The sequence below is a fragment of the Carassius auratus genome, unplaced genomic scaffold (assembly GCF_003368295.1).
Source record: "Carassius auratus strain Wakin unplaced genomic scaffold, ASM336829v1 scaf_tig00001679, whole genome shotgun sequence".
In the NCBI taxonomy this organism is placed as follows: Eukaryota; Metazoa; Chordata; class Actinopteri; order Cypriniformes; family Cyprinidae; genus Carassius; species Carassius auratus.
In genome coordinates this window covers 249,209-276,532 of record NW_020523380.1, presented here as the reverse complement: position 1 = coordinate 276,532, position 27,324 = coordinate 249,209, and the positions used below count along the sequence as shown (strand labels likewise).

General features: G+C 36.4%; 1 protein-coding gene across 4 annotated transcripts in view; it reads left to right on the top strand.

The window, feature by feature from the left end:
* The window catches only part of LOC113069502 (vesicle transport through interaction with t-SNAREs homolog 1A-like), a 135,455-nt gene that overhangs the window by 32,978 nt on the left and 75,153 nt on the right, over positions 1–27,324 (top strand). The window lies entirely within an intron of this gene.

The following is a 27,324-nucleotide window of genomic DNA, read 5'->3' as shown; positions in this document are numbered from 1 at the left end:
CTCAAGCCTGTGCTTCAGTTTTTGTTTTTTTAAATCCTGCCCTGCATAAGATTATGTACTGTGTGTGTGTGTGTGTGTGTATATATATGTATATATATTCAGCTCAGTGAATGAAGGACCTTTATTTTTCTGCTATTCAGACATATTTCTTTACTTACGTCTGCCCACTTGAATCGCCTGCTTTCCTAGTAGATACCATAGTTGAAAATGGTGGGATCAGACACCCTCTGAGAGGAGATATCCCCCCATAAAGGACGGTTTCTGCCTCTGAGACCTGTCAGAATGCTGCACCGCTTCCACTGTTCTCAGTGTGGGAGCCACAAACACAGAAGAATGCCTGTTTACTCAGCCTTTCTCTAACCGCGTTAAAGCGCAACTCAGCCTGTGCATCTCACTCCTGTGATCCTAATCCCTGACCCCGTACCCCACAGACCACCCCAACACTCAAGTACACACACACACCTGCATTTTAAAAGCGTAGCAGCAGGTAGTCCTAAACTGAAGTGGCCCAAAAAAGGACAAACCCTGTACTTTTGGGATTTGGGCACAGCAACCGTGTGCAAAATGCACAGCGATCGCCCGCACAGAGTCAGGGTAAACACAGGCCTGCTTCGGTGGCTGTTGAGGAGCTAAAGGGATAGACGCGCTTTGGGTTGCGCCAGTGACCCTCACTCTCTGTGTCATGGTGAGGCGGATTGGCCAGTTTATGGTGTGCTAGAATTAATTCGAGCGGCAATCCACACCTGCTACAGCACTGGCCATTCGGGTTTCTGCTTTTCTGGGGGGGAAAAACTATTATAAATTAGTATAGAGAAAAAAATATTATATAAATACTACTAATAATACAGAAAAAAATTAAATATATTTTATATTTTTAGATTTACCATTTTTAGATTTTTTTTCTATTTTTATAAAATAATTAGTTATTTTATGTTGTTTTTGCGTAAACTATGCTATTACTTTAAGACACAAAAACACACACACAAACAATACATTTAAGTGTTTAAATAATAGCTTACTTTTTAACATGCCGTGTGTGTGTGTGTGTGTGTATATATATATATATATATATGTATATATATATATATATATATATATACATATATATATATATATATGTATATATATATATATATATATATATGTATATATATATATATATATATATATATATATATATGTATGTATATATATATATTTATTACATGTAAAGTCTTTAATGCAATAGCATAGAATCTTAGAATCAAAATAATAATTTCAAAATTTAATTAAATTACTGTGATCACATTTTCTTCATCATTTGTTTCATTGTTTTAAATAAGCACTGAGTGCTAATACTGTGCAAAACTGCTTAAGATTTAATTGTTTCATTATTTTAAATGTATTTTTATTGTAATTTTTTTATTATATAGTAAAACTGTGAAGATCCTCCTTATTTTATTGTTTATTTATTTATTAGGGCTCAAGCCTGGAGGGCGAGAGCCCTATTGTTTTCCTTAGGATTATTTTTAGGGCTCAAGCCCAAAGGGCGAGAGGCCTATTGTTTTCCTTAGGATTATTTTTTATTATTATTATTATTATTATTATTATTATTATTATTATTATTTTTTTCCAACGTCTCGGGGGCTTTTGGGGCCCTTAACGTGCTTAAAAAGTCTTGAAAATTGGCACACAGATTGGAACCTGCGGCCATTAGGGCCGGGCAGAGACTGATACACGGGCGTGGCACAGGGGCTCTACAGCGCCCCCTGGAATATGGAGGGCCATATATCATACATACTTGCACGTAGACACACGAAACTCGGTACACATATAAATCTCATCAATCCAAACAACTTTTGTATTGCATATCATAGGCTCCGCCCAACAGGAAGTTGGCTATTTGGGGTTTAGTATTCAAATTTTTCGTCAAAGTTGTGGGGGCTTTTGGGGTCCTTAACATACTCAAAAACTCTTGAAAATTTGCGCACACTTTGGAATCTGTGGCCTTTAGGAGCCTGCAGAGGCTGGGACCCGGGCGTGGCACAGGGGCTCTACGGCGCCCCCTGGAACACAGTCAGAAATGTTGATGTATAGCTCACACATACTTGCACATATTCATATGAAACTCAGTACACATATAGATCTCATCGTGCCGAACAACTTTCGTATTGCATGTCATAGGCTCCACCCAACAGGAAGTCAGCTATTTAGAGTTATGTAAAAAGCGCATGCTCTGGAATTTGAAATACTTGTCATAGGTTTTTTTCTCGATTGCCGCCAAACTTGGTCAACATGATCTCAAGACACTGGGGATGAAAAATTGCCAGGGGATTTTTGATATCTCGAACGGTTTGCTCGTGGCGAGGCGTTGAAATTATGGCGAGAAATGAGAAACAGGAAGTGTCTAATACCGTCCACATACATTTCCTGATTTTAATAAAACTTCATCAGATTATTCGTTGTATGATGTCGATCGCATATATGTGACTATTAGGAGTCAAAGTTATAGCGCCACCAACTGGCAGAAGGAAGTGTGTCATTTTCAAAATGATTTGAATTCAGCATCTTATTATTACTCGATTTGCTTCAAACTTCATCAGAATAATGTTAAAACACAGCCGATATAAATCTGCAAGGGGGATACTGATATCTAAAAAATTGTTGGCGTGGCAACATGTCAAACTGGAATACTTCTCAGGTGATTTTGAGGCAAATAACATACTTAGAATTTCACAAAACTCCGAACACACATCAGTATTTCTGATAGGAACTTAAATTGTGAATGGATTTTGGATAGCTTGAATGGTTTTGCCGTGGTGATTTTTTTAAATGACCTTACAAAGGGAATCATTATTGTATTTTTAAATTGCAGCTTCCAAACACGTCAAAGAATTTTTTCATACAGATGAAAAAGTCATTCTGAGGAAATATGCATAGTTTAACGACTTTACAACACTGTATGGATAACAGAAAACTAAAAAACTGTCAGACATCTCATCTCACTCTGTCCCTCTGTTTGAGTATATGTGCTTCAGACTTCCATTGTCTGAGAGAAATTGCGCCCCTACAGGTTCAATTCCCGAACTTTTACTTTCATTTTTAAATCGGTTAAAAATACAAACAAATACTTAGATTTAATTCACACTGACAAGCTAAACCAACATATCTGATTATTACCGGTTCAGGGCTCATGGATAAATTATTTCTGGCCAGAGATACGTGAGAAATAGGAGAGATGAATCACCGCTGTGATCACGAGCGTCTGGAGTAAAGAGCTCAGAGAAAACTAATTTATTCCTGTTTTAAAGCTTTTAAAAATAAATTATTACAGCGATATCACACAATCAACCAATTAGAACACACCAAGAGCTAAATTCAGATGTTTTTGAACTGTTTGTGTGAAAATGAAATATTTGTGGCTGCCTATCTGAAATCACGCCTCCGATCAGCGCGTACAGTGTCGAGCTCAAAACAAACGAATTTATTCTTGTTTAAGAGCTTTTTTAAATAAAATATTACCACAAATGCACACAATAAACCCATTGTAACACAACAAGAGCTAAATGCAGGTGTTTGTGACCTGTTTAAGTGTGCAAGACTATTTGAAAGCGCGACTGGCAGAATAACATATATCTCTGGAGCTGCAGGATTCTGCCTTTCGTCGTACGAACGAACACATCACGGACAAGATTATTTCAAAATACATAATAGCTTGGCGAATATAAACGAAAACAGCCACGTGAACATAAACTGGATCTACTGGATTTGAATATTAAAGTGACCACATTTACCACTTGCTTCTGTCTTCAATTTTAATCTATATAAAAAAGGAAACTCATTCGACTTGGCTGCTTTTTTAATGTGTGCGTATTTATTTATTTACCTTTTTATACATTTTGTATAATTTCATAGTTTGTGTATTACGATTATGAAAACAAAAATAAATTTAGCCACTCACATAGAAATAGCTTAAGGCCTTAACCTTTTTCTGTCAGTTTTAGGGATTTTTAAAAATCCAAAAAAAAACTTATTTGTGCTGCAAATAATAATTTCAAACTCATTTGATACTGACCTATGACATCCTGTGACATTATATTTATTTGAATTTACATAATCTCATAGATGTAACAGTAAATCTGTTCAGCTCACAGATCAATACTAAGCTGTAATGCAAGCAGAACTTTCACAAATGCTTATGAGTCATTTAAGGATTTGATAACACTGTAAAATAATGTCTAATTTGTTAACATTAGCAAATTCATTGATAACACTTTATAATAACTGCACTCATTAGTAAATAGTCAGTTCATGCTTTATAAAGCCTTGTCCCAATATTAATAGTCAGTAGTAAGCAGTTTATAAATACAGCTATAAATAGCTTGTCCTTGGTTTATAAGCACATTTATTAAAAAGGAGAGTAAAGGGTCAGTTATCTTCCTATGAAAAATAAAAGATAAAAATAAACAAACAACAACACAGATTGATACAGAACTCAGAAATTTTATTGCGGATTTATGATAAAATCAGCCTGTAAATGAATTCATACTCCTCCTCATACTACTCCATACTCCTTTTTCAACATGATGCCAATATACTGAGATGTTAAATTGTGAATGGGTTTAGGATACCTTAAATGGTGTTGCCATAGAGATTTATTAAAGTAACATAAAAAATACAATAGTTATTTTACTATATCTTTAAAATTTTTCATTCTAACTCTTCATAATTTTTTATATAAGTAGAAGTCCTCATTTGAAGGAAGCACAGTAAGTTTCATAGCTTTACCATTTTCAAGAGCCAGCATAAAATTAAAACTATCATAACTTATAAATCAAGCTTGCAATTCTTAGTACCTATAATGACCACCAGATGGAGCAATAGGATTACTTTTAAATAATTATTGGAGAAACGAGTATGATTTAAATAATTTATAGAAATCTTTCAAATAAAATAATATGTATTTTAGGAATTTTACTGATAAAATGACCCTCACTTAATTAAAATAACAAGCTGAAGTATTGTGAACTGTATATTAAGAATAATTCTTTATAGGCTTTATGGACAGATACGTTTTGAGTGACTCTTGAAGGTTCAGCACGACATCCTCTTTTACCACTGTTTAAAGAATTAATCTTACAGAACAGGTGTGAATGAATTTTGGATAGCTTGAATGGTTTTGTCGTGGTGATTTTTTGAAATAATAGTAAAAAAGGAACCAGTAAAAAAAAGTGCAGCTTCTAAACACTTCAAAAAAATGTACACATAGAAGACAAGTCATTCTGAGGAAATATGCATAGTTTCATGACTATACAACACTATATGGATGATAGAAAATTAAAAAACTATCATACATCTGATGTCACTCTGTCCCTCTGTCACAGTGGGTAATGTGTGTGTGTGTGTGTGTGTGTGTGTGTGTGTGTGTGTGTTAAGTGAATTAGGTGTGAAACTATCAGGGAGCATTTAGTCTCCAGCGCCAACATTTTACAGAACTGCCACTTTCCTGGAGTCTCAGAATTACAATGTGTCAGGTTCTGAGAGATCTAAGATTCCAAAAAATTATTTAATTAGAATACCATGAAGTATTGTGAAATACTATATATTAAGACTTTATATATAGGCTTAATGAGCAGATTAGAGTGACTCGTGAAGGACCAGCACCACCGCCTCTTGTCCGATGGTTTGAGGAATATATCTTCCAGAATCCGGGATTAAGATTTAGGAGCTCATTTTTATTCCACCTCCTTTCCTGAAAGTCTGTCTTGCAGAATTGACTAAAAATTAATCTTCACATTAATTCCTAATTATTTTGCAATTCTTTTGTCAGTTCTTCTTGACCTGTTTTTCTCTTCCAGCTTTCCTGGACTATTGTATAGCACTCATAAATGATTAAATAAAAAATAATGGTAGTTATTAAGATTGATATGGTTTGGAATTGGTAAAATGTGCTTGGAAAAAAATCACAATAAAACAATGTTTTAATGTTTAAGTTAGTGACATGAATGAATGCTATATAAATATTGTTCATGTTAACATAATGTTTATAAATGAAATCTTATTGTAAAGTGTTACTAAAGTTATATATATATATATATATATATATATATATATATATATATATATATTGTTCTGTGAATGTGATTTTAAAGTCTAGATGATTCGGATTAACCCTTTAACTGCCATATCAAGTTCAAGTTCTAGTTCAAGTTCAATTTATTTGTATAGCGCATTTACAACAGCCTCCTGGCTGACCAAAGTGCTTTAACATAAGAGCAAGAATATTACACATACATAAAAATAGACCAGACAAAAAATTTAAAACCACCCATTTCAAAATGTAGCATAACACAGTAGTCAGTACACTAAGGAAAATAAAAAAGTTTTTAGCAAAGATTTAAAAATAGACAAGGAAGGGGCCAGTCTGATCTCTAAAGGCAGGGTATTCCAGAGTCGTGGCCCAGCCACTGCAAATGCACGCTCCCCTCTACGCTCCCCTCTATCCTTTAAAACCTCACTGCCAGAGGGATAATGTGAATGCATGTGCCCGCTGGGCACAGTTTACCTGATGCCACCGGGGTGGTGATGGCATTGGTGGCTTGAGCCCGCCATCGCTGCTTGCAGCTATATTTTATTATTATTATTATTATTTTTTTTTCTAACGTTACGGTGGCTTTTGGGGTCCTTAACATGCTCGAAAACTCTTGAAAATTGGCACACAGATTGGAACCTGCGGCCATTAGGGTCGGGCAGAGACTGATACACGGGCGTGGCACAGGGGCTCTACAGCGCCCCCTGGAATACTGAGGGCCATATATCACACATACTTGCACGTAGACACATGAAACTCGGTACACATGTAGATCTCATTAAACCAAACAACTTTCGTACTGCATGTCATAGGCTCCGCCCAACAGGAAGTTGGCTATTTAGGGTTTATTATTCATATTTTTGGTCAAAGTTGTGGGGGCTTTTGGGGTCCCTAACATACTCAAAAACTCTTGAAAATTTGCACACACTTTGGAATCTGTGCCCTTTAGGAGCCTGCAGAGGCTGGGACCCGGGCGTGGCACAGGGGCTCTACAGCGCCCCCTGGAACACAGTCATAAATGTTGATGTATAGCTCACACATACTTGCACATATTCATATGAAACTCAGTACACATATAGATCTCATTGTGCCAAACAATTTTCGTATTGCATGTCATTGGGCTCCGCCCAACAGGAAGTCAGCTATTTAGAGTTATGTAAAAAGCGCATGCTCTGGAATTTGATATACTTGTCATAGGTTTTTTACTCGTTTACCACCAAACTCGGTCAACATGATCTCAAGACATTGGGGATGAAAAATTGCCAGGGGATTTTTGATATCTCGAACGGTTTGCTCGTGGCGAGGCGTTGAAATTATGGCGAGAATTGAGAAACAGGAAGTGTCTAATACCATCCACATACATTTCCTGATTTCAATCAAACTTCATCAGATTATTCATTGTATGATGTCGATCACATATATGTGACTATTAGGAGTCAAAGTTATAGCGCCACCAACTGGCAGCAGGAAGTGTGTCATTTTCAAAATGCTTGGAATTCAGCATCTTATTTTTACTCGATTTGCTTCAAACTTCATCAGAATAATGTTAAAACACAGCCGATATAAATCTGCTGGGGGGATATTGATATCTAAAAATATTGTTGCCGTGGCAACATGTCAAACTGGAATACTTCTCAGGTGATTTTGAGGCATATAACATGCTTAGAATTTCATCAAACTCAGAACACATATCAGTATTAGTGACAGCTAGACACTGGCAAAAGTTCATAAGAGGGTGTGGAAGAGGCACTCTATAGCGCCACCTTTTGTCAAAAGTGGGGGGGTTAGTTTTAGCTACAAACACCAAACTCAGTACAAAAATTGTTCTTTTTAAGATGGACAACTTTCTAATTCACAGTCATCAGCTACGACCAACAGGAAGTTGGCTATTTTGATTTGAATGTGGATTTTTTTTTACATTTAGCTGTGAATTAATGCATACTGCTCAGAGGAGAGTAACACTATACACACCAAACTTTGTCTACATGTTGAAAAAACATTGAGGAACTTAAATTGTGAATGGGTTTTGGATAGCTTGGATGGTTTAGTGGTGGTGATTTTTTTAAATGACAGTAAAAATTGAATTATTAATTTTCCTGCATTTTTAAATTCCAAACACTTCAAAACCTTTTTTCATACAGAAAAAAAGTCATTCTGAGGAAATATGCATAGTTTCATGACTTTACAACACTGTATGGATAACAGAAAATTAAAAAACTGTCAGACATCTGATCTCACTCTATCCCCCTGTTTGAGTGTGTGTGCTTAGACTACCATTGTCTGAGAGAAATAGCGCCCCTACAGGTGCAAATCCCGCAAAAAAAAGGGAGGAGACTCTCTTTTATTTTCACTTTTAAATCGGTTAAAATACAAATAAATACTTGGATTTAATTCACACTGACAAGCTAAACCAACATATATGATTATTACCATGTTAGGGCTCATTAATAATTGATGTGTGGTCAGTGATACGTGAGAAACACGAGAGATGAATCACTGCTCTGAGCAGGCGCGTGTGGAATGATGAGCTCAGAAAAAACGAGTTTATTCTTGTTTTATAGCTATTAAAAATAAAGTATTGCAGCGATATCCCACAATTCACCAATTAGAACACACCAAGAGCTAAATTCAGATGTTTTTGAACTGTTTGTGTGAAAACGAAATATTCGCGGCTGCCTATCTTGAATATTAAGTGACCGCATTTACCTGCTTCTGTCTTCAATTTTAATCTATATATGTAAAAAAGGAAACTCATTCGTCTTGGCTGCTTTTTTTAAATGTCTGTGCGTATTTATTTATTTACTTTTTTATACATTTTGTATAATTTCATAGTTTATGTATTATAATTATAAAAACATAAATACATTTAGCCACTTACATAGAAATATCTTAGGCCTTATCCTTTTCTGACAGTTTTAGGGATTTTTAAAAATCCTAAAAAACCTTATTTGTGCTGCAAATAATAATTTCAAACTCATTTGATACTGACCTATGACATCCTGTGACATGATATTTGTTTGAATTTACATAATCTCATGGATGTAACAGTAAATCTGTTCAGCTCACAGATCAAGACTAAGCTGTAATGCAAGCAGAACTTTCACAAATGCTTATAGGTCAATAAAATCATTATTAAAAAAAAACTTATAAATCATTTAAGGATTTGATAACACTGTAAAATAATGTCTAATTTGTTAACATTAGTAAATGCATTGGTAACACTTTATAATAACTGCACTCATTAGTAAATAGTCAGTTTATGCTTTATAAAGCCTTGTTTTAACACTAATAGTCAATACTAAGCAGTTTATAAATACAGCTATAAATAGCTATATAGCTATATATATACATATATAGTAGGAGACACGTTGGGGATGGTAAAGGTTTTGTCCACTTGGTGGTGCCGTGGTTATGTTTAATTATATATATATATATATATGAAATTTGAACATGCACAATTATACAAAAATCACTTTTTAAAAACTACAACAAAAAATTTGTTTGTACTACAACAAGCATTTTCCGGGATTTGTGATATCACAAATATTGACGAATGGGATGTGAATTGGTTGAGCTGCACTAAAAAAAGGCAACAAGTGTGATATACACGTAGTTGACCATGAAGACTGGAAGAGAAAAAAATAACTATGAAGGAACTTTTCCTTTACTGATAAAATGAGCCAAAAAAGACATTTCACTCAGACTGAAAAAAAAAAAAATTATTAGATCCTCATGAGAAATATTCAAAATTAGATCACTACAGTAATTACAAAGTAAAGACATGACCACTGGACAGCAAAATGCTTACTGGGTCAGAAGGGTCAGAAAGAAAAAAAAACAGATGGAGAAGAACAGAAACACCTAAATTGCAAAAGAATTAAAGTTAAGAATTAGGTGTGACACTATAATGGAGCATTTAGTCTAGAGTGCCACCATTTTCCAAAACTGCAACTTTCCTGGACTCTCAGAATTACAATGTGTCAGGTTCTGAGAGATGTAAAAGATTCCAAAAAAAGGGACTTAATTAGAATAACATGATGTACTGTGGAATACTATATATTAAGAATTTATATATTGGCTTTATGAACGGAATATTTTGAGTGATTCTTGAAGGACTAGCATCCCCTCCTCTTGAACAACGGTTTGAGGAATATATCTTCCAGATAGTACCGCGACTCCCTATATGCAGAGTATGCAGTCTTCATAGGGCACCAACTTCCAGAGGGGACACCATCCCAGTTGCTAAAAAAAAAAAAAAACATTCACCATTCTCCCATCCGCGCTCGCGATCACTCGCACCTCATGTTTGCGGCTAAATTTTTGAATTTTGGATGGACATCAGCCCGGGTAAAGGACATAAGCAATCAGGCACAGAGAAAAGTAAATTAGAGAAAGTAAAAAAAAAAAAAAAAAAAACAGGCATAAATTTGGCTTGACATTGGACATTCGAGAGTCTCAAATTTAGGGACCGTCTCTAAAGTTATATGTGATCTTGTTATACACTTTTCTAACATCAGTAGCATTTGAAGAGTATGACTTAGTCATAAAAACAACTGTAATTGTTCATCTACGTGACAGCTATAATGCACAATAAAATTAAATGTTTGATGTTTATTAAAACAAACTGTAAGTCATATGTAAATTATGCTACTTTTTCACATGGACTCAAAAGCAAATTTGAAGCTCAATAGCATTTGAGGAGAAAGACTTGCAGTCATAAAACAATTTTAATGTGTTAATTTAGGTGTCAGCTACAATGCACACCTTATACATTTATATACATATTAAAATAAAGTGTTACTAAAGTTATATATATTGTTCTGTGTATGTGATTTCAAAGTCTAGATGGGTCGGATTAACCCTTTAACTGCCGTATCCCTTAAAACTTGATTGCCAGAGGGTTACTGTAAATGCTTATGCCCGCTAGGCACAGTTTTCCTGATGCCACCGGGGTGGCGTTGCACTGACGGCTTGAGCCCGCCATCGCTGCTTGCAGCTATATTTTATTATGTAATTTTAATCAGATTTTGTGTGTGTGTGTGTGTGTGTACGTGTGTGTGTGTGTGTGTGTAAGAGTGTTTTGGTGTGTTCAGTCCTGCACTAGCAGCATGTCAGGAGCACTCCAGGCCCTCAGAGAGATATTGAGAGTGCTCTCTGGACATGCAGAGCTTTTTACCAAACTGTTTGTCTCATAAATAAAGTATGGGTCTTCATTAGGAGAGGGCACCCACTTTAAAGCTGCCTGAACCAGAGGCACGCCGGCCTGAAAAGAGCCTGGAGTACAGTAGGAGGGAGCAAAGCAGCCAATTTAAAGGCATTTAAATCAGAGATGTCCCAGAGCCCACGAGCGTTAAATAAACCCTAATCAAAGAAGTGCCCGGCTGTGTATGAAAGTCAAGGAAGTGGGAAAAAGATGTTTTGTATGGAGGAAAATAAATTACCTAGGGGGTATAATTCTGTTATTTGCAAAATTAGTATTATTATTTTTTTTGTTATCTATTACATTTGGGATTGTTGAAAGATTTCAGAATATTTAATTGTATTTTTTCCAATGATACCAATTTAATCAGTTTGTAGAATGACTTCAAAATCTATTAATTAATCAAAATTAATTTTACTGGAGTGTCCGATAGGAACAAATGAGCCGCGAGAACGTCGTGTGTAAGGAGCAGAGCGGTGGCCTTTGAATACGCAGCAGATCGATGGGGCAAAATGAAACCAGCTCATTAGGGATTGATTTCAGCAGTGTTTAGATAAGCAGAGTGGGTCGGGGCCTGGCCCCTGGGGCCCTCACCAGGGCCCAAAGTTCACACAGAGCCAGGTAGAGAGTGTCTCCGCAGGCCATCATCTTTATTAGCAGCCAGATAAGCTGATTAGGCCTTGTCAATCAAAGGTGCCAGTGACTCAATCGAGAGGCCCTTCTTTTCTTTCTCTCTACTTCCTTTTTTGTGATAAATCATTGAAGCGATCAAATAAAGCAGTAGCCATGGCGGCTAAGCTAAGCAGCCCTGCAGTTGTCACCAAGGCAGACGACGCAAGGACGCTGTGATGATGTGATGACTGTATTAAAGAGTACATCAATTTGTTTGAGAGCGGTTTGATTTTTTTCTGCAGTGGAATTAAAAGAGCATGCAAGGGGGGAGAGAAGTTAATGTTGTCACAGGCTTTACGGAGGAGCTGAGAGTGCCCCCGATAGAAATAAATAACAAAATGAACGATTGAATGAAGAAATAAATAAATATGTTTTGTAAACATGAAGAAACGCTGCTCCTTTTGAGCATGAGCACGGCTTTAAGACATGCTGTGTTAGTCCATGGGTGTCTGAGTGTCCCAGTAACAGACACGCGATTGTCTCCGTCTCTCCGGTTCACTGTTTCTAGCTCTTTTTCTTTTTCCTCCGTGTTACCGTTCTTTCATTCCTTTTCCTTCATCTCTCTCCTCAACTCTTTCGTTTCGATTTATGCCATTTCTGAGACCGATAACCTGTGTCTTTGAATGGAATTCCATTTTTTCTTAACCGTCATTTATTTGTGTTACCATGGCCTTTTTATTCTTACGCACTTTAAACATTAATCACTATATTTATTATTATTAATCAGGGTAATTGAATACCAGTAATAAAAATGAAATTAAAAATGTCAACGTTAAAGTTATTGCTGAAGAGTTGCTGTTATTTATAAACAATATTTGCGTCTCTTCAACCAAAATCATATATTTAATTCTAATCTGGTAATAATAATAATAATAGTAATAATACATTTAAATCTGTTTGTGCTGGTTAAAGAAACATTTTTATCCCACTAAATTAAATTTGCTCTCCTTTGTAATTAACTGTTTCATTGCCATTCATTATTTATTTCAGTCTAGCCGTTCCAGTTGATTTCCTTCATTGTATAGTCGTGTTTAAAGTTTCAGCACATCGCTACTGTTTTCTCTTTAATGAGGACAATTTGGCGAAGTGGATTTCCTCGAGGTATAGCATACCAAATAACTTGGGTTTTTGTAGTTTGCTGAAATCTGAATGCCGTATTGTGTTTCAAAAAGAATATGCCGTTATTTGATAATTGTTTGATTCATGGAGCAGAGCCACAAGAGTTAAATATTTCACTAGCAGAGTTTGCAGATATGCAAAAAGGGGAACTTAGCTAGAGTGGGTTTTCTAAAGACAATGGTGGATTTTTGTGTTGTAATGAGGGCATTTTTTCATTGAAAATGTATGATTTTTTGGGCTACAACTTAAGCCTGTATATTTTCAGCTTTTTAAATATGAATTCACAATGTAAATCTCTTGTAAAACATTGATTCATAGAAATATGTATATAAGTGATGGGATGTGTGCGTGAGCGTAATATACGGTTTTCGACTCTGTAAATCTACCTACGGGTGAGCTGTTTATCGTGAAACCCCCCCGGCGGATGAAAGGCGATGAAATAATGATTTTTTTCTCTCTCCTAATCGGGCCTTGTCAGCAAGGCGTCTTATCGTGGAGAGGAAAATGACACCGATACTATCGAAGAGCCCAGAGTCTGAGTTTGTGTTGCCCCCCCACCAATCACGGCGGACCCGGCCTCGCCGTATCTAGCGCCGCCACAAACGCCAAGCGCCGCTTTTTTCATCTGGACTTCAAAAACGGTCCCCGTCATTAAAATTGCACCCGCGTTCGGCTGCAGGGATCAGCCGCTCCGGAGCGAAAATGGGATGTGGGAGAGGAGGCTCGCTAAATGTGCTAATTCTGTCCTCACATGTTTACGGCTTAATTTTAATCGGTTTGAGCAAGGGAGGAGGTGAGGGGAGGGGGGTTAAAAAAAAAAGCCTCACATTGCAATAAATCGCTATTATCTTTGACACCGAAGGACTCAGCTGTTCCAAGGATTTTGGGGTCTGTGAGCAACAGTATTATATGGGGACACACAAAAGTGTTTACGCTTGAATTGCAATGTCCGAGGTGCACTCACTGATTTCAGCGCGTCTAGACAAAGGGCCAAAGTTTCACAATAGCAAAGCCTGCAAACAGACTCTTGATGCAAGAGCTGAACCAGCAGACTAGCTGATGTTTATCTGTTTCTGCGATTGCCAAAAGAGAGTGCAGGTGTCGACTTGTTGATATATTCCAATCGGTATTACGATATTTGCTCATGTTAAGTGCGATTATTGACTGTTGAGTCGCCTAACGCAGTTTGAGAGGTTTTTGCCTTTGGGGTGATGGGGAGCAGATCCATTTTTCTAGATAAACTATTGAGTGACAGATTGAGAGGGAAGCTTCCCACTTGTGTCTTTTGAATGAGCCTCTCCAGCATCACTTGCCACCAGCTAGACGCATCAAAATCTCAAACTTAAGTATGAGAAGAGCAGAATTTAGACAGCAAAGCTGGATTTGTGGGATTGAAGCCCAGGAAAGAGTAGAACACACTGAATATGCATAATGGTAATAATGTTTTTGTCCCTCTAGTTGCTGAGAAGAAATGAATGAAAAATGTAAAGAGGCAATTCCATATCAAACAACACAAATAAAACTTATGGTAACACTTGCATATTGCTTAATTATATCATATTTTTTAATGGAATGAAAGTGTAAATTATTATTATTATTATTATTATTATACTAAAAATAAAATATACGTATTAAATGATTATTATTACTATTATTATTATTCTATAAGTACATGGTTGAATGTATGCATTCAACAGTAAGCATATTACTTTATTCTATTTAAATGAATAACATCTATATTATATAAATTTTATTTTATAGGTAGTATTATTGCTATTATTATAATTATATTAATTCCATATAAATTACACAATAATTAGATTTAATGCGTCTTCTGTCTGTATTTATAATTTACTACATTAATATATTCATTTTATACACATTACATATTTCTATAATATTTTTTATAAATTAATATAAATATATAATACTTATTTTAGTTTTTATTATTATTGTTTTACATGTACTTAGTTTTGCTTACTTGATGCAGAATTACAAAGCACTGTAATGTAAAATGTGACTAGTCTTATTTTAATATTGGCTTATTTTATTTTATCATCATTTGTTTGTGGCAATAATGGCTCAAAATCTTTTTGAAGTAACTTGTCAGAAACGGAGAGAGAGAGAGAGAGAGAGAGACAGAAAATGTATTTTAATTTCAGATCATATGTTTCTATTTATATCAGACACACACAAACAGTCTTTCATTGACCTTTGGTTGACAGAAAGAGAGTAAAAGAGGGCACTCGAGCGGGATGGCGTTAAATAAAACTGTTTTGGAAGGAAATGGAAGACAAAAGCGAATACCCAGGACCCCCATGGGCGCTTCCTCATCGGCCGCTTTAAAGTGCTGGCACATCTGAGGCGCCGCAATATCAAAAAGCAGAGAGAAAAAGTGAAATGAAGTAAAAGGAAAAAGTGGAGGGGCTGGGGGGGTCGGAGTGGCAGTACCTTGTCACTGTGGAATGAGGATCATAAGCGGTAATTGTGTGTTGGGAGTGACACACTGATGACAGCAGATTGATGGCAGTTGAAAAGTGGGTGTAATTCACTAAGGAGTCACAGTGAGTTGGGTGGCTGAGATTAAGAGAGGAAACTATTCAGACTGAGCTCTGAAAAACACAGGCGGAGTGGGTACTGAAGGACAGCGGTTTAGGCTTTACTCAAGCTTCCAGTTTTGTTTGTTCTCGCTGTATTTATGTCTCTCGGTGCATCGGACCAGAAACGGTCCTATTCAGAGTACTGCATTACAGTGAAAATGTTTGTTGCTTTTGTGGATAACATTCCTTCTAAACCTGGATTTTTATTTTGTTGACTTGGCTAAATATTTGTCATTATAGTAAAAATGCCACTTTTGTTTAGATGCAGGAATAGATTTTATGTCAATGAAGTGTCTATCAATGCTAAAAACTCACATTAGAGACAAACAATAAATAAATTATAAAAATATAAAAAATAAATAAAAATAAGCTTTGTATTATAATTGTAATTTAACTTATAGATGTATGTATTGAGTATAATTGTATTTAAATATAATTAAAATAGTTAGTGTTCCATTTGTTGTGTGTGTGTATGTATGTATGTATGTGTGTGTGTGTGTGTGTGTGTGTGTGTGTGTGTGTGTATATATATATATATATATATATATATATATATATATATATATATAAAACAACATAATAAAAATAAGCTTTTTATTATAATTGTAATTTCACTCATAGAATATTTAATTTATTAAAAAATAGTTATTATAATAATATTTATGTAATTTAATTTTTTATTTACATATAATGTAAAATATAATTTTTCACCAGTATTGTGTTGTAGTAATTAAATCTTTATAGCAGCAGTCTGACTCATATTTAAAATATATAGTTTTTATTTTATTTTATATTATTTTATAGCAACAATCCGATTCAAAACTTAAATATGTTTTTATTTTAAATTGCTAACTTATTTTATGATAATTATTTACATTTTTAAATATATAATTTTCAGTATTATATTAAATATTTTGAAACGGTTTGGTCAAACACCTTTTCTTTTTTTTTTTTTATATTGAGCAACTGTGTATTTTTGTCACTCTCTTATAACACTCAGTCTGTTAACACAATATTTTCTTCTTCATCATAAGTTTGAACAGCTGCTGGACCAGCTTTGTTATGGCTAGTTAACCCAGCACAGATAATCTTATTTGTTTTCAGATTAAATATGGCTCAATGTGTGACACTTGGCGTAGCTCAACGCTGACCACCCCACAGTTTGCGGAACGTCTAAAAAAAGCCCATCATTAGCGCTGTCCGTCTGTCCCTCTGCGGCTGCTTGTTTCACACCGTCCCTCAAAGTGGCTTCCTCCTCGGCGGGCCGCGCCCTGGGCTGGTGTGGCCGCGGGCTCAGGACGCCCACTGAACATGAAACACATCGCCCGATCTGTCAGCTGGGGGCTCCATCTGTCAGTCGGTGGGACAGCTTCACTTTTGTCTAGGGAGGGTGCCTGGCAAATACGATGTGGTGGCTGCCGTGCAGTCCATTTTGCGATGTGCAAGAAACCCTGCTGCCATCGTCCTGACATATTTATTAAGTTTGCACGACCGTTTTTAAGAGGTGATATCAATGCCACCTATGGTGCTCAGTGTATTTAATTACTGTACACTTCTCATTATTTAATTTTGTAATGTTTAGAATAAATGTATTTTCTATAGAAAATATCTAGATCTTTATATTGCACCTCAAAACTCACTCACGAGACTGTTGTCTTGTGCAGTTTAACTGTCACAGAAATAAATCTGCCTTTTGATCAAATTGATTATAGTCAGAAGAGTGGAGGATGCAATATACACTGTGGCAGATAGGCTGCGCCCTTCAGCCACCGTAAAAACAGACGGACTCCGAGAATCGTCTCCACACTGGGGGACAAGAGGCCTCCACCACTCAGCTCTCTCTGCTCAAGTCTGCTTGTCTGGGTGCTGAAAGTTCCTGAAAAGATAAGCTTTACTTACAACTCTAGGAGCTCATTTGAGTTTTATTTATTTAGCACTGTGTTTTTATATGTGTGTCTGTTTGAGAAAGAGCAAGAGAGACCGAGTGTGTTTGTGTGCAGTCAGTGCTGAATCCCTGCTGAGAGCATCAGTACTTTCAGATCTGTGTGTAGGGGCGATACTGAACATCAGCAGCATGATATTTCAGTTATTATTATTTACCCCTTAAAAGAGCCAACTTGGATTTGTCACATCAGCTCTGATGTCAATTTGAATTTAACAAGATGCTGATAATCTCTGGAAAGATTCACTTTCATTTGTAAACATTTCAGCCCTTTTTTTTAATCACTGTGTCCATATTTGATACTGAATTCTTTAGATTAGAATACAACATAGTCAAGGTAATTTACTTTTAGTTTTTGCTTGTGGGCAAATGATTTGTCGACTTAGTGGTTTGGTGCCTTGACTCCAAGTCATAATCATAACCGTATTGGAAATCTTTTTTTTTTAGAAAGAAGGGCTGTTTAATATAGATCATTCAAGTACTGCGTTAACATCCAAATCTTAATTGAAAAGCTTATGAATACATTTTGAACTCAAGTTTCAAAGTAGGTGGTTTATTATTACTGTAGGAATGTAATTCATAGCAGCTGAATAATGACTTCTGAACATTTGTGCATAAGTAGATTCATTTTGTTTTTTAATATAAATTCATAAATGTGTGTGTGTGTGTGTGTGTGTGTGTGTGTGTATATATATATATATATATATATATATATATATATATATATATATATATATATATATATATATATATATATATATTATATTTTATTGTATAAAATATTGTATGAAAAATGTAATATTATAATAAAAATATAATATCTAGTATATATATAAAAAAATTTAATGTTTCAATATCAGATTAGTTGCCAATTCGATCATTTCTAAAAAAAATAAATTATATATATATATATATATATATATATATATATATATATATATATATATATATATATATATATATAAATGTTTATAAAATATATATATTATATATTTGTTATTGTTTGTATTTTTTTCATTATTATTTTACTTCTGATTTAATAGAAGTCAGATTTTTTCTTTTTTTTTTATAATAAATTTTCTAAACTAATATCATTTTATATATATAAAATGTTTGGCTATATATATATATATATATATATATATATATATATATATATATATATATATATATATATATATATATATATATATATATATATATAAAATGTTAAACTTTTTTTATATATACTTTTAAACGTTTACATTTATTATTTAGGTGGAATATTTTCTGGCTATTTTAAAGTTGTTCTCATGGTATAGATTTTTGCCCAGTTTCAGCTTGTTTTCATCAACAAACCCATAAGGCTGAGTTGCCGTGCATAACCGCATTGACCGTGGTAAGGTGATTCTGAAAAATCTCAAACGAAACACCCAATACCATCTGCTGCTGCATACTCATTTCAATTACACATGAAAAAGCGCAATCTTAAGTCCTCTGCCTGCCAGAGATTGCCAGCTTCTTTTCATGATTGACTCAGTCGGATAAAAATAGTCAGGAAAGATGTCCACTCTAAAAACTGCTGGGTTATTTCAACCCAACTTTGGGTCAAATTTGGACTAACCAAACATTTTGCTTAAAAATTAAATGTAAAAATGTAACCCAACTTCTATAGAAGCGACAAATAAAGTATTATGTGTATGTGTTGTATCATATAATCATCATATTCCCAGGATTCTTATTGCTTCAACAAATGCACAACATGCCAAATGTTTTCAATGCCATATGTTTCTGAAGACGTTTGGCTAAATCGTGTCCTACAGTGAGAGAATGAAAACAGACATAATGAAAATGTGAAGTATTTAGAGTGGCTTTAGCATCTTGGGCCACCTGGATTTATTTGAGCCGGCACTGCTCTGTCCGTCTGGGCCCTTCATGTCCAGGAGGACTACAGTGAACAGAAGTTACCTCTTCACAACTCACACCTGATCACCATGTTTATCCCTGACTCTCTTCCTCTCTCCCAGTCTCGGATCTTGCTCACCATTTTTTAACACCCCACCCCACCCCACCCCCTCCCAGCGGTTCTGCCCTGTCCTACTTAACTCCAGCCCATCCTGTCCTTTGATTTGAGCTACTTAGCCAGCCACAGATCATCTGCACACTTCACACACTCGGTTTCTGTCATCCTCGCATGTTTATGGGGATTTGTTTCGCAAATGGATATTTAGTGAACGGCCCAGCTAATATAAGTTACGATAAACAGTGCGCTCAGATTAGTCACGTTTTTAAACATTTTTCATTCTTATTAACATTATTGTTCAAATTAACACTTTGTATAGCAGGTGTTTCGTTCTTATAACATTGTTTGATAAGGAAGAATTCTTTAAAGGGTGACACATGAAAAGATGGTGAAGTGGTACATAAGCATACCATCTGTTTTTCTTTTGTGAGCTCCAAAGGAAAAGTAAAGCATATTTTTGTAAAGGATGATAGAAGAAAGAAATAATGTGCTCTTTCTCTATTATGTGAAAGGTATCTAACAGCTGACTTGTCTTCCATCTGGAAATATCCCTAGGCCTTGAGTCCTACAGTTAACGGCACAGTAAGTGATCCAAATTGAGAGTAGCATACATGCACTCATGGCTCTGTTGATTACTTGTGCAGTCTAACAGCTCCGTAATGGTTCAGTTCATGCTGTTCCTGTTTCTGGGAAAGAGTCTCCTTGCTCAATTTGCTAAGCACCTGTAGCCTTTCTTCATTTCATGTACATTCACAAAACATTCTTATGGAGCTACTTGACGAGCTTGTAGTCACATTATTGCACTTTATGAACCTTTGTGAAACTGTGTGAGGAGTCATCTTACAGAGTCAGGTGAATGATTTAGGAAAATTATCTTAAATGGAGTTAACTCTTGAAGCTATCTTGTGGAAACTTTTGAAGCTTGTGGAGTCGTCTTAGTTCATCTTGGTGGATCATCTTATGGAGTTGACTTGGTGTTATTTTGATAAGTTATCTCATTTAGTCATCATATATGAAGTCATTTGAAGCTTATGGAGTCACGATCTTAGGGAATCGTCAGAGGAAGTCATTTAGAAAGGCATTTAAAGCTTGTAGACTCATCTTAGGGAGTCATTTTGGTGAGTCATCTTGTATAGAGTCATTTGAAGTTTGTGGAGGCATCTTGCGTGGAGTCAACTGAGGGAGTCATTTTGTGGAGTCATATAAAGCTTGTTGGAATTATCTTATAGCACGGCTCAGTGCAGCTCGGCTCGGTTTGCGTTTCCACTGCAGTTTAGTATCGCTTTGAAGTGGGCAGTATTATTCACATGGCGTTATAGTTGTGCTGCACATACTGGCGCAACTCCTGAAAAAATGTTTATTCTGCATCGCCCCATCAAGTTCTCTCTGGATAAATCTAGCGGTTCTGTTGTGTTTGTGTCGCAAGTTCAGTGATGCCCCCCAAAAAAAACGAACCATACCGAGTCATACCGTGCCGTACCATGAAGTGGAAAAGCACCATTAGAGTTAACTTGTGGAGGCATCTTACACAGAGTCAACTTGCAGAGTCATGTGAAGTTCGTCGAGACCTTAGACCTTAGTAATTCTGATGGGTCTTCTTATTTAGAGTCATTTTATGGAGCCATGTGAAAGTTTTGGAGTCATCTTGCTGAGTCCTCTTATGGAGCCATTTGAAGCTTGTGGAATCATCTTAGCAAGTGTCTTAAGAAAGCTATTTAAAACTTGTTCAATTATTGATGAAGTCATGTGAATCTTATAGAATCTTTTGAAGCTTGTGGAGTCATCTTATACAATGAAAACATCTGTGCTTACTCCTGATTCGTTTCTAGATTAATTATTAAAAATGGAAAATTGTGACGTACTTGTTTCCATCTCTTTGTGCTACGGTCTGAGAACAACGTCGTTGGTTTGATCCTGCATGTGAAAATAACCATGGCTTTTTCACGAAGGAGGCGAGAGAGGGGCTAACTAATTTCTCCATCAAGCTAATACAGCATTAGTGTGGTTTTTAGATGGCTGTTGTGGTAATTAGTGAATTGCTTTGAGTGGGCCAGGCTGGGCTGAGAGTGGGTAAGAGATGAAAAAGAGGGCAGAAAGGCTGTCTGTTTCCTACTCTGATGGAGGTTATATTTTCTGTGACAACTGGACCACAGTAATCAAAATGTGTTAATAATCCCTTCAAAGGGATGGCGAGGCATCAGTGGGGCCTCAATGAGTCTGAATCCCCTTGTTAGCAGCAGAGCTGGACGCTCCGCCCTCCCCAACCTGAATCAGTCGCAATTACAAACACTGCCGCACATGAGAGAACCCCGCTATTGTCAACACATGAACAGACATACCTGATTAATTTGCATACACATAAGCAAACACTTTTTGATATGTCAACTGGATGGTCAACATGAAATCCAAAATGATCTAGTGCTGCATATGCTTCTGTTCTGTTCAAATATTTGAATGGCTAAATTCCAACAACCCATCAATTTTGAAGAGAAGGATTCGCCAGTCAGATATCAGCAGAGACTGCATAATCCCAATGGTTATACACGTCTACACATTAATAGGTAAAAACGAACATCCCGTCTATTATGTTGATGCAATATTATGTTGATCCAACCTCCTATAGAGTCAAAGGTTCTTCTTTCAGCTCCAGTGATCACTGCGTATTGTTACTCTCACCAGCAGAATTCTCTTATTTGCCCTTAGTTTTTTTGGCCAGGTGTGCTAGTCTTGGGATATTTACTTTACCACTGTGAGCTGTGTTTAAGCCAAGCCAGGCTCACAGATCAGGGAAACGCGTTCAGTAAACATCATGACAGATTCGAGAGCATGTAAGACTGACCTGTGAACATAATACTTTAATCTCATCAAATAGAGCCTCCTCCTAACATGGTCCCCGTTCCCCCCAGAGTCTCAAATTGGGAATCTGTGTAGACGAGTTGGCGAGAGCAGGCCTGAATGGAGAATGTTTTAGTCATAGAGTTCAATAGTAGTCAAGGTAATAAACGTCACTCACTAAGCCCTCTCTCTCGCTTTCTTCTGCTCTCTCCCTCTCTGTCAAACTTGCCATTATGCAGCCCATTAACTGAAAGACTAGGTAGAGACCTAAGGTGGCCCTGAGGGTTGAAAACCGAGTAGAAGCTTCCAGTCACATCACATCCAGTGTGATGCAAACACCTGTCTATCTGCTCACATGCTCTGCAAATCAACCTCAATGCAGCAGCCCCATCTGACTGATGAGTGTGTTTTTTTGTTCTTGAAGTTGCAAGGTGCTTTTCTAAAGCTGATTAAAACACAGCACTGTTTTCCACAGTTGAGTGATGGCCGTTGTAAGTTTAGTTAAGGAGAGTTAGAGGCTGGAGTTGAGCCTGTTAAATATACATTGGTGCAGGTGTAAGGCCGCATCTGATCTGACCTTGGAGTCCTCTCCAGGGACCTCTGTGTCTGCTGCACAGGGCAGGACAGGAGATACTCAATAATGTAAAAGATGTGTTCAATTAAGACCTGTCCTCTATGCCACCATGTTCTTAAAGTTGATAAAACAACCCATTTTACTTCCATAATGTGACATTTTTGAATGAAACTAGGTTTCTACAAGAAAAATTTAGGACAGAACTTGATTTTATCGGTTATATCAACCAATTTTACAGATTTTGATTTGATTGATTTTGGACACTTAATTACACATACTCATTTTGAATTTAGATGCCTTTTTCATCATCTAACTCTCATTTAATCTTTAACAACATGAGTCATTTAATAACAGTTAAAAGTAATTTTAAGCTAAACAATGTCACTTTATTTACATAGTGTATAATGTTTTGTTATTTTAATGTAAAGTGATAACTTTTTATTTTAATATCAGTTATCTATCTTTGCTTACATTACTGGCATTATGCAAATTTTATTGTATTTTTAATGTTAAGCTAATTTTAGTTTTTGATAATTGTTTTGTTTTTGTTTTTTACATTTATTTTGACTAAATGGTATAGAATTTTTTTATTGGCCATTTATTGTTTTCAGCCATTTACCAAGATATTGGGCCCTATCTTGCACCCAGCGCAATTGACTTTGTACACATGTGTCATTCCTATTTTGCACCCGCGCAAAGCGCGCTTTTCCCTCCACAGAAGCACGTCGCTAAACTAGTGAATGAACTTGCGCTCCCTGGGCGGTTCAGCGCAAAAAAGGAGGCGTGTTCCGGCGCAAACAATCCCTGGTGCTATTTTGCTGTTCCATTAAACAATTGCGCCACTGACCAGAAAAAACCTAGTCTAAAGTCAGTGGCGCGTTGCGCGTTGTTCATTATGCTATTTTAAGGGCGCATGCTTGACCATAATGTATAGCGTGCACAACGCGCATACACTTTGCTCATGTGATCTACACAGATGCAACAGTTATTTTTGCAAATCATAAATTGTTACACTAAAAAAAATATTAACCTGTTGGCCAAATAGTGGCAAGACATATGTGTATATAAGTACATCTGACAAATTGTGGCTATTTCCTCCCACGCCTGTTTAACCGACGCTATTTTGGGTGGGTTTCTCCCATCCCCATACAACACAACTTCTCTGTCTTTCACTGCTCTTTCAAGAACATAAGTCTCCTCGGCTGTGAACCGCTCCTGGCGTGCGCCTGGTAAATACGTCATAATAATAGCAATCCATAATGGAACTTGCGCACCTGCTTTTAAAGGGAATGTTGGATGAAGTTCTGATTGGTTTATTTCACGTTACGCCCAAACCACACCTATGAATAATGAAGCTACTTAAGACCAACCCATTTTATATTTGCGCCGGGCGCAAGAGCCATTTATCCCGCCGGGAAATTAGCAACAGCGCCGAGACCCACCCACAAAGTTACTTGCGCTTCGCGCTTTGACACTTGCGTTTCAGATCGTTAAAATAGGGCCCATTATGTATAATAGAGCCTAAATTGACTTGCAGCATGTAAAGCATTGCGATTTTAGTTTTTTAGTGTTTTATTTTTAATGTTAATTTTTGCTACAAATTGCTACAAAAATGCCTCAGCGATTTAAGACTGGTTTTGTGGTCCAGGGTCACATATGGTATAAAATTCATACACCGTCCATTTATCAGTGCTTTCCTAATTTCATCTATTGAATTTTAGGCCTCCCATACCAGAGTTTACAATTTAAAGACCGCCCTGTTCGAAATGCAGTCTCTCATTGGTAACTTAGCATGCTTTGTGACATCATCTGAAAGGAAATTTTTTTAAGAGGTGGAGCAAATTAATACATTATGATTAATAAAGCTAAAACTAACGTTCTTTTTTTCTTTGGGAAGACATGCAACACCTGAGTCAAGCAAAAGAAAATTTGAGAAATATGGTTGATGTAGATATTACATCGATGTTTGAAATTAGCGTACGTCTCGTCATGTCAGTAGAGTGTACGTGTTGAGGATTTTAGTTCTCTTTTAGGTTTGTGAGTGTGTCCAGGCCTGTACGCAGCAGGTTGTGTGTGTTTGGATGTTTACCGGGCATCCATGCGGTGCACCCTGCAAGGCTAATGCCTCACTCTGTCCCTCTGAAAGTCGGCTTGAAGCACTGGAGGACTCATTGACTTTCTAATGATCACTGGTCAGCCTGCACGAGTGCCAGGGGTTTAGCCCATCCACACTACTCCGATATCGACTGAACACTCGGCTCCCTCTTTTCACTTTGGCCTGCCGGCTCTATGTCAAAATCTATTACCATAGCTTCTAAGCTGCACTCGTAGAAGAAAATAGAAAGACGGATGGAGTTTTTAGTTGTTCTCCTCCTCTTCTAGATCCACCTCCTCTGCTTTGTCAGAGATTGAGGGTAACCCCTGGCAGAAGATCATCCAGTAACGCAGTAGCGGATGACATATTGATTGAGTTCCCGTTTGGGCAGAGCAGAGCACTAGGCCTTCCTCTGTTCCCGGTCCCACACATTTCCATTAGGAACTACTTTACTAGCTCCCTGACCCGGCTGTGCTCTATTGTCGATGTAGATTTTCTTTTTACGCAATTCTGCCTTTTTTATTGTCATGTTTCCCACATAGTAGCGTGAGAGTCGTCAGTTGATGTCTCTGAAGACGTTCGTAGTAGACTTTTATGAAAATTATTTACTTCCTGCCAGATCTTCGCATCATGTGCGGGGTGCAAATTTGAGCTTAACCTTGTGTTATGGTGTTAAGGAATCAGGCCTCTGGGAGGTGCTAGGCCTTGTTGTTATACTCTATAGAGCCTGATTATGGTTCATGCTAAGCTAAGGTTTCTAGAGAGGGCTGTTGAGGAGGCGCAGAAGCGAGGTGTGTTTGTGACAAATGTCAGTGTGATTTCATCCGTCTTTCTCAGCTCTGAATGACATGACTAATTTTTTTCAGTTATTTATTTCAATAATGGGCCAAGAGACAGAAAGGAATAACAAAATGACAACCAACTTAAAAGCACCTGGGGGCACATGCCAACACATCACTACAGTGACACTTTCCTCCTCCTCTCATGACAGCTTCTGTCTCGACAGGTACTGCACACACACACATACGCTGTGTTGCCCAAACCCTTAGGCCCTTGAGATGGCAGGGGTGGCATGATTGTGTTTTCTATGTTATCTGTGATCTCTGCTTACTAGACAAGCAGGACCCAAAGCTAAACCCAATCAGTGCCTGTTGAGAAGTGTGTGTGTGTCTCACAACAAGAGAGTTTGCCAAGGACAAGGCGCACAGCCAGGGACTGCAATGGTGCAATGATAACTTTTGGACAGGATAACACATTTGCAAAGACCTAAGATAGGATACGTGAGTGTTCAGTAGCGTAAATGTCAAAATTTAGGGCGACAGATCGTCATCTGTTAATTAAAATCAACAGTATCATTTCCTTTTTATGATGTTATTCACTTGCAGCATTTAAAAAGTTTGATTTTAGTGTTTTATTTTTATTATGATGTTAATGTTTAGTGATTTTTATTGTTCTTTTTTTAGTTTTTTAAAGATTTCATTTTGTGTTTTGGACAAAATATTGTTGATTATGTATTATTTTTGATTGTCTTATTTTTTATTTATTTGCTCAAAATTGTATAGCATTTGAATTATTTTTAAATATTTTGTTTAATCTTTATTTGAATTATTTGTTTTTATTTTGTTTTATTTTAATTTATTTGGTCAATTTTGTATAGAAATTTGAATGAATTTGTTCTAATGTCTTTGCATAAAATAGTGTAGCATTTAAGTAAAATAGTGTAGCACAGGTCCCGTTTTTCGTGCGTTTTTGAAGCTTTGATTGTATTTACAGTGTGCAATATAACTTCATGTTTCATGTTTCGCGTGTAAAAAAACACAGTAATTTTCACACTATTCACCTATCTGTATACTGCTGTTTTCACTGTCATAAAAACGGGCTGATTACTTCTTGTTCTATGAAGTCACTCCTTCAGAAATACGTAACGAGTTCTGATTGTGCCAGCGGTTCCTCTGTTGTGATTGGGGCAGGATTTGTTTTGAAAACTGCAATCCTGATCTGAACCCACGTGCTGGAGATGTACTTCTAAGCACAGAACGCCTTTACTGACGAGATGCACATGAAAATCGCATTCAATTTTTTTGCACAGCCCTTACATCTAGTTAACAAAGCTAAACAGCTTTGCCCTTTGTGTAATAAGTTACAGAAACTGTTAAATACACCAACTTAAATAATAAAATACACTTATCGGTTGTGGTCCATAAACAACGCCTTC